This window comes from Microcaecilia unicolor, chromosome 9 (assembly GCF_901765095.1).
Source record: "Microcaecilia unicolor chromosome 9, aMicUni1.1, whole genome shotgun sequence".
Lineage (NCBI taxonomy): Eukaryota > Metazoa > Chordata > Amphibia > Gymnophiona > Siphonopidae > Microcaecilia > Microcaecilia unicolor.
This window is the reverse complement of record NC_044039.1, coordinates 37,232,202-37,241,746: the sequence shown is the minus strand read 5'-3', so window position 1 is coordinate 37,241,746 and position 9,545 is coordinate 37,232,202.

The window sequence follows — 9,545 nt, the reverse complement described above, 5'->3', positions numbered from 1 at the left end:
CTCTCCCTCCCTCCACCCTCCGGATCCGGTCCCTCACCAATCCTACCTTGACTATCGAATTCTTCGGGGCAGGCAGTGTTGCCTGCCCGCTGCTATCACTGACTTTCCTCCGCCGCCTGTTTACATTTTAAAAATGGCCGCCGAGACTTCCCGAGGCAGTCTCGGTGGCCATTTTGAAGCGCGATCAGGCGGCGGAGGAAAGTCAGCGATGGCAGCAGGCAGGCAACACTGCCTGCCCCGAAGAATTTGATGGCCAAGGTAGGGTCGGTGAGGGACTGGATCGGGAGGGAGGAAGTAGGAGAATTTGCGGAACAAGTCGGGAGGGGGTGGCAGGGGCGAGGAAGGAGCTGCTGGTCATGGGTGGATGGAGGGCAGGGGAGAGAAGGGAGCTGCTGGCCATGGGTGGATGGAGGGCAGGGGAGAGAAGGGTCACTGGCCATGGGTGGATGGAGGGCAGGGGGAGAGGAGGGGAGAGAGAATAAATGCTGGACATGGATGGAGGGGAGGGAAGAGTGAGGAAGGAGATAAGATAAGGGAAAAGGAAGAGAGGAGAAAAACAGCACATGGATGAAGAAAATAAGCAGAAGCTGAGGACCAGAAATGAAGAAGAAAGGAGGAAAGGAAAGAAATAAATGGAAAGGAAGCCCTGGAAACGGAGTTACGAGGACAGATAGCAGCAGAATCGGATACTGGGCCAGCATGATCAGAAAAACAGTCAACAGACAACAAAGGTAGAAAAAATAATTTTATTTTCATTATAGTGTTTGGAATATGTTCTCTTTGAGAATCAGGTGCTCAACATTAAAAATTTATATTTATTTATTTATGGCATTTTATCCCACATTAAACATGAATTAGATTGGAACCTGGGATCATTTAATTTTTTTTCCTGGAGAGAGTAATGCATTGCCCCCCCCCCCCCCCCCACCCACGGGCTATAGCCAGCTCTGTAATTTTGGGGGGCGCAGAGGTGGACCGGGGAGAGAGCCTGTTGTTAAAAATTTACCAGCACACCACTGTGTGTACCCAACAGCATTTTAATGACGTGCACAGAAGTGCCCTCTAGGGTGTCCCACTGCTCTCCTGGGATGTCTGTGGGACCAGTCAACTAAAAATACTGGCTTCTCCTATATCCCAATGGCATGAATCTCTCTGTTTTGCACCTATGCAGTGGTGGTGGGTTTTTTTTCCTTTCCGAAAATGGACCAAAAAAACCCCAACACATCCAAATCACAAAACCTTGTTCAAACAGTATTGTCAAAAAAAGGTAGAGGTTTTTCTTTTTTGAAAATGACCTCCTTTCCTATTCTGATTTTGAATATTTTGTGCCAAATGTCCAAAATCGGACTTGGACATCAAATCAAAAATGCCCCTCCCTGTCTCTTTATAAAATACTAGCACCAATCCCACATCTCCATTGAAGGTACAGCCATTTACACTGTAAAGCGGTCCTCCATTTCCGTTTTGTGGTTGTAACCAGAAGTCCAGTTCAGGGCACAGGGTTCCGGTGCAGCACCACACTTTAATCCAGACTCAGTTCAAACAAAAAAAGTTTTAATTCAGACCCAGTTCCACAAAACACAATCCAACCCCCAAAACACCCCTTCAGTTCAAAAGTTCAATTAAAGTTTGGCTCAAAAACTGAAGTAAATAAAAAAAAAAAACCATGAGCACATCACCTTTCCTCCTGTAGCACTCCAGCAGCAAGCAGGGCTTGCAGTTCACCTCCCACTCCACAATAACAAACTCCTGTGGCCTCCCACAAGCGCCTTTAAGTGCTGGAAAGGTTGGCTTCTGTATCTTCCCAGTCCATGCTGCCTTGCTCCTCTAAGCAAGGAAGTTCTGGAGGCAGGTCTTTTCCCTCCTCCACATACTCCATAGATTCAGTTAGCTCTCCAGCGCCTTTCTCCTCTCCCACACTTTTGAGAACTTTCAGAAGATCTGCCCTCTCCTCCTCACAGCTGGGAGGAATTATATGTTGATTTCGCACCCACGGAAATTGGGCTTCTTGCTTGCTGCTCCCCCTGCTGGTAGCTGGAGTAACTCCCCCCCCCCCCCCCATTTCCTGGAGTTACTTCCATTCCTGCTAATGCTACAGGTCCCTTCCATGTTTTTGGGTCCACCCCTCTCTTTCAGTCTCCCAAGGGATTCTGGGTATGGTAGCTCTGGGGTTGGCTGCTTCTGTCTATGGTCATGTTTACCTGCCTTATCACAACACTTGCTCAGGAGCACACGTTAGCATGTAAAGCAGGAGTAGGCAACTGTAGTCCTCAAGGGCCACCACCCAGTTGAGTTTTCAATATTTCTCCCAAGAATATGCACAAGCTCTATTTGAATGTACTACGCCCATCGTATGCAAATAGTTCTCATGCATATTCATTAGGAAAATACTGAAAATGTGACTGGGTTGCCCACCCCTGATGTAAAGCAAGCATGTATTTCATAAAGTATACAAGTAATCCGACTCTAGCCAAACTCCACCTGGACACACTTATTCTACAGACATACACCTACTTGCACAAACCTAATTTTAGAACGCATCTGTCAGAATTTTACATGCTAAAATGTTATAAATTACCCCCCCCCCCCAAAAAAAAAAAAAAAAGTTGCCATGGCATTTATACTATTATTGACTATTTTCATGTTACTAAAGTTAGTGAACATATGTATAATTAACTAGTAAAAGAGGCCTGTCGAACAGAAAGGAAACAGGCACTAGCAAGGGTCCAGGGCCCCCTCCCCCTCCTCCCCCTCCCCCATCACCCCCTTCCCCTCCTCATCACCTCTCCTCTTCTCCCCCCTCCTCAGAGTCAGCTTCAGAACATTAGAGGTGCAAATTATTATATTAGATGGGGGAATTGTAGTGCACTTTTTTAATATCACGTTATTGATTGATTTAATACATTTTCAATTTGTTTATTAATGTCTTTTGTTAAAAATGTTATAAATTATTTTGAACTTTCTATATATTTTTGTTTCAAATATTGCCTGAGAAAGTTATAGTGTCGGCAGATTCCTAGTTTTATAATGTTTGGGCTAAAGAAACATAACCCATAGCCTGTGATCGTCTTATGGATAAAAGGGTCCACGTTTATTATTATCTATGCCTTCCATCACTCACTCATAGTTTCTCCTTCCACCTAACTTTTGAACAGTGATCCTGTCGCCCAAGACACTGTGTTTTCTATCACAGAAGGGGGTGAACATGCACTGTTTGGACTTGTTTCCAACCCAAATCCTACAATAGTTTGGGGGATTGAATGATATGATCTGGGCTTTTCTTTCAATCAAACTAAAGATAATTAAATGGAGCTCTATTCTACCGTTTCCAATCTCACCCCTTTTCAGGGGCCAAACTTAGCCAGCCAGAATTTTAGGATCACCACAATGAATATAAGTGAGAGAAATCAGCATATAGTGGAGACCCGATATATGCCAATCTGTCTCACATGTGTTCATGGTGGTGATCCAGGAAATGCAACTGGCAAGGGCGTGGCTCTGAAGAGACTTGAGAAGTACTGAGGTACTCCTGCCTTCTGCACAGCACCATCAATGGCCAAGTAAACTGTTTTTTTGGCTGTTGAAGTATTACCAGAGCTTTTTTTGAGGGGGTACTGAGTACCGGCACCTTTTCTTATTGTCTGCTAAAATTGACCCATGGACCCCAAGTTTTAATGAAAGATCTCAGGCTCTAAACACCAATTCTGCCTTGTCATAGATTCTGTAACTGGTTGCAGGGGGTCTGGTTATTGTGGGGTGGGTCCCTCACTGATCACCCTACCAGTGAAGAGTGGCCTAGCATTTGAGTACCAGCACCTTTTTTGCTAGAAAAAACACACCGAGTATTACTATGCACTTATGTGAAAGACCTGAATGAGGAGTGCTTAATGCAGCAGGCCGATAACCTGCTAAACTGGGTTTGATTCCCACTGTGCTTCCTTGTGAGCCTAGGCAAGTCACTTAACCCTCCGTTTCCCCTCTGGCCTCTTAAGTCCACTAGGGGCAGAGAAAGAAGTTACATATAATAAATGTAAACTGTTTTGGTTATAACACAGAAAGGTGGAATAGTCAAATCCACGGCCCTTTACCCTTACCTTGAGCGTCCCCTAGGCTATGTACTTTTTGAAAGAGTAAAAAAAATCAATTTACATTTACCCATTCTACACCACTCAGTATGCTGTAGACCTCCATCATATCCACCCTCTGCTAGCTCTTTTCCAACCTAAAAAGTCCTAACCTCTTAGGCCTTTCCTCATATGAAAGGAGTTCCATCCCCTTAATCATTTTGATCACCCTTCTTTGAAACTTTTCTAATTCTGCTATAGCTTTAAGATAAAGTGGCAATAACTACACACAATAGTCAAGGTGTGGTCGCACCATGGAGTGATACAGAAGCATTATAATATTCTTTGCCTTTTTCTCTATCGTTTTCCTTCATAAACTACAAGAGCGAGAAGAAGACAGCTGTCAACAATATGTGGAAAAGCTAAGAGAAGCTGATACAGTAGTCAGGGAAGCAAAGATGCAAATGAAAGAAAAAACAGTCAATACAGTAAAATGGTGGGGAATAAGACAGTTTTTTTTTTTTAGATACGTTAGTGACAGGAGGAAGTGCAAAAGTGGCATTGTGAGACTCAAAGTTGAAGGGTAGGAATAGGTAGAAGCTGATAAAGATACGCAATTCAGCCTTAACAAATATTTCTGTTCTGTGCTCACAAGCTGAAGGGACGGGAGCCAGACTGCAGAAGACAAACACAAATAGGAATTGGGGGGGGGGGGGGGGGAAGTAGTCGCTGAACAATTTTTAGAGGACTGTGTTTGTCAGGAACTGGCTAAACTAAATATGGACAAAGAGATGGGGCCAGGTGGCATACATCCGAGGGTACTAAAGGAACTAGTGGCTCCGCTGGCTGACCTTTTCAATGCTTCTCTAGAGTTGGGAGTGGTCCTGGAGGACTGAAGAAGGGCAGATGTGGTCCCTCTCCACAAAAGCAGAAGTAGTAAGAAATTGATTGAGAACTACAGGCCGGTAAGTCTAACTTTTGTGTTAAGTAAATCAATGGAAACAATTTAATAAACAGAGAATAGTAAAGTTTTTGGAATGCAGTGGATTACAGGACATGGTTTTACTAGATCAAGGGTTTTCAATCCAGTCCTCAGGGCACACCCAGCTAGTTAGGGTTTTCAGGCTATCCCCTGAGTGTGCCCCGCAAACTGAATTGAAAACCTCTGCACTAGATGCAGGTCTTGTCAGACAAATTTGATTAATTTGTTGGACTGGGTGACCAGAGAGTTAGATCAAGGGAGAGCACTAGATGTATATTTAGATTTTAGCAAAGCCTTTGACACGGTTCAACATGGACAACTAATAAATAAACTGAGTGCCCTCAGTATGGGCCCTAAAGTCACCGACTGGGTTAGGAAGTGGTTAAGTGGAAGGTGACAGAAGTGGTATGTGAAGATCACTCTGAGGAAGAGGATGTTACCAGTGGTGTGCTGCAAGGTTCAGTTTTTTTAATACTTTTGTAAGCGATATTGTTGAAGGGTTATCTGTTAAGGTCCTCCTCTTTGTGGATGATATCAAAATCTGTAATAAGGTAGACACCCTTGATGGTGTGCATAACAAGAGGCAAGACCTTGCAAGGTTTTAAGAATGGTCCAGAATTTGGCAGATAAGATTTAATGCTAAAAACCACACGGTCATGCATTTGGGCTGCAAAAATCCAAGGGGACGGTACAGTTTAGGGGGTGAAGAACTTTTACTTATGAAAGAGGAGCAGGACTTGGATGTGATCATATGTGATGATCTTAAAATGACCAAACAGGTAGAAAAGGCAATGGCAAAAACTAGAAGGATGCTTGGATCCATCAGGGAGAGGAATGGTGAATGATCAGTAGGAAAAAGGTGGTGATGCCACTGTATAAGAATCTGGTGAGACCTCATTTAGAATATTGTGTACAATTCCGGAACCACACCTTCAAAAAGATATAAACAGGAAGGAGTAGGTCCAGAGGGTGGCTACTATAATGGGCAGTGGTCTTTGTCATAAAGCATATGGGGACAGATTTAAAGATCTCAATATGTATACTTTGGAAGAAAGACAGGTGAAGGGAGATATGATAAAGATGTTTAAATACTTACATGGCAAAAATGCACAGAAGGCGAGTCTCTTTCAATTGGAATAAAGTTCTGGAAAGAGGGGTCCATAGGATGAAGGTGAAAGGGGATAGACTCAAAAGTAACCTGAGGAAATACTTCCGCAAGGAAAGGGTGGTGAATTTGTGGAATGGCTTCCTGGTAGATGTGGTGGAGGCTTGGGACAAGTACACAGAACCTCTAAGGCAGAGTAGATGGCACAGATGGGCACACTGGATAGGCCATATGGTCTTATCCACCTTCATGTTTCTCTGTTTCTATCTAACTTTAGGCATGCATGTTATAGAATAGAGCATAAGGCAGATCTGTGCCATATCTCCTAATTGGCAATTAAGTGCTAGGCAACTCCAGTAATTGATTGTTAGTATCTAATTAGTTTAGGTGCAGATCTGGGATCCTTGCCCAAATTTCAGGGACTATACCTCAGTGAGGATAGATATCTATTCTCCCTACTAACAGGTACAAGGCAGCTCCACCAAATAAGAACCTATTTATCTCACTAGTTCACTTCTAAACAGGTTTGCCAAATTAAGTCTCAATTGTGTTACTCTCACAGGAAAAAAAAAAAAAGATAGTTTGTTCACTCATCCCCTGCCAAAGGGGCACACAAGGATGAGAACATTCATTGGCCTGGCCTGCACAAACTGGCCATCTGTCAACCAGGCCATACGCTTCATCTGGAACTATAAAAGCAGAACAACAGCTGGAATGAATATGTTTTCTTGCTATATCCACAAAGCTCAACAGAATACCCTATCCAGAGAAAACAGGTTGTTTATGAAATATTAACAATTCAACCTTGTCAAAGGGGAAGGGTATTTAACATGGACCAAAATTTCATCTTGCATTAATTTAAAAGGGACCTGAACAAAACTATAATGTGTTTTCTTAATTTGCATTTAAATAGTTATTGGATTAAAAAAAAAAACTTTCCTTATGGGTCCAACATATATTTTTCTAACTTTTTTTTTTTAAACTGGCTAGTCCGCTTCAGAACAGCCAGGTCTCTCATTCCAGGCACTTGTACAGCAAAACCTTGAAAAGCAGCCGTGTGCAAGAAAGAACGGAACCAATAATCAGTGATATTAGATCCTGCATATTATGGAAAACATCAAAGTCTTATTTAGGGCCAATAACGGGAGAGGAACGCAACCAATCTCACCCCTTCTCAGTCAGTGTAAAAAAGTGGGCACTGCCTAAAGCTGTGAAAACACAAAACAAATGATTACCACCTCTGTAATTCCAACATGTTGGATGTCTAGCACAATCTTCATGGGGGTAAATAAAACAGCAAAGCAAAGATAAATACCTTACAGGCATAATTAGAAATGTGGGAATCTTTCACAAAAACAGGATGGATAAGAGACGGATTTCCCATATAACAATTCTAAATGATTGTCAGGCTTTTGAACTAGTTAAATAATAAGCTTAAACAGATTTTTGAACTCGCTACTAAGTTTGAGCAAAAGTGTTAGGTCTGCTTCTGATTCTTGGATGATGGAAGGGAGGAGAGGGGGAATCCCATTTTCAAAACATACATGAATCCAATATAAAATGCACCTGCTTTGAGTTAAAGCTTGCTTTGCTTGCAGCTGCCTAGGCATGATCTGCTGAAACAAGAAGACATTAGGACCCTGAATACATACCTGGATTGACCACATTATTGGATTAAGAGGCAAACAAGGCCAGAGCCTCCTTATAAAGATCTCAATTTGTCTGGCGATACATATAATTTTAAACTTTTTTAGGTAGCTGCCCTGCTTGAAGCCAGTTTGATGCTGCTTTCTCGTTTAAAGCAGCTCACTGCATCCATTAGCCTAAGCCAGAATCCATTAAAAAAAAAAAACCGATTGGTTTCCGTTTACACTCTTGATCCTCATGAAGATGACCAGTCAAAAAAGGAGGGAGGGAGTATGGTACGTCCAGGGGCGTATCTGCGTGGGGCCTCAGGGGCCTGGGCCCCCGCAGATTTTGCCCTGGACCCCCCTACCGCCATCAACCCTCCCCCGCTGCCGTTCTTACTTTTGCTGGCGGGGGACCCCAACCCCCGCCAGCCGAGGTCTGCTTCCACCTGCCGCTGCCGTAAAAACTTCTTCTTCAGCCGGCGGAGGACCCCAAACCCCCGCCAGCCGCCCCGCGGTGTTTAAAATTCATCTTCGGCCTCCGTGGCCGTGCTGCTGTTGATAGGCGCTGTTGAAATCCACTTCGGAGTCTGACGTCGTTGTACGTTGTACGTGCTGCGACGTCAGACTCCGAAGTGGATTTCAACAGCGCCTATCACAGCAGCATGGCCACGGAGGCCGAAGATGAATTTTAAACACCGCGGGGCGGCTGGCGGGGGCTTGGGGTCCCCCGCCGGCTGAAGAAGAAGTTTTTGCGGCAGGTGGAAGCAGACCTCGGCTGGCGGGGGTTGGGGTCCCCCGCCAGCAAAAGTAAGAACGGCAGCGGGGGAGGGTTGGCGGCGGGAGGGGGGTGGAGAGAGTCATTGGTGGCGGTGGGGGCTCGGCGGTGGGGGCTCGGCGGCGGGGGGGGGGGGGCTAAAATGTGCCCCCTCCCTCTGGCTCTGGCCCCCCCTACCGCCGGAGTCCAGATACGCCCCTGGGTACGTCTAGTAGCGCTTTAGAAATGATAAGTAGTAGTAGTATGGGAAATTATGAGTGGAAAAAAAAATGAATCGTGCTTTTAATGCAGCTTTATGAATCACAGGGCAACGCTGCAATGTAACACTGTTGATATATCTTGAACATGGTCTGAGGTGATGCAATAATGGAACAAGTAAAGCCATGAAGCACCACTAAACGTATTACAACAAGCTCACTAACATGGATCAATCAGAGGCACCAACCCAGCATGTATTTTGTTGCTGGTGATTTTATTTTGCATGTTTTTATTATAAACAGCTTTGATTTAAGTGGTCTATAAATGTGTAAAATAAATAAATCCAATTGAAGTCTTTGGCCAAATCCCTATTCATTAGGCATATCCTGAAAAATCAAGCAGAAGGCATCCATGGGGGCTAGAGGTTACCTCCTCTGTCCACTTTCCACAGTGCCCTGGGGTGCTCGTGTAACAAGAGGAGGAAAGCTATTTTACCAGGCAACCACAAAGACGTCCGAGTCCAATATTTGGGTTTTTTTTTTTAATTTTCTTAAAATTTTAACCAAGATCAGTAAAGACCTTCCAGTGACCCAAGTATTCCCAATAAGAAGGGGGGAGGGGTGGCTACATTCTTCAATATTGTAGCAGGGGAAAACGGTAAAGCCAGCCTATTCTAGATACGACAGCCTGGAGACGGAGGGCTGCAGATTCAAATCTTGAGCTGTTCAGTTGCTGAAGCAGCTCTGTGTTGTAAGACAGCAGATGCCTCCAAATCCTGTTGGTTTGATAA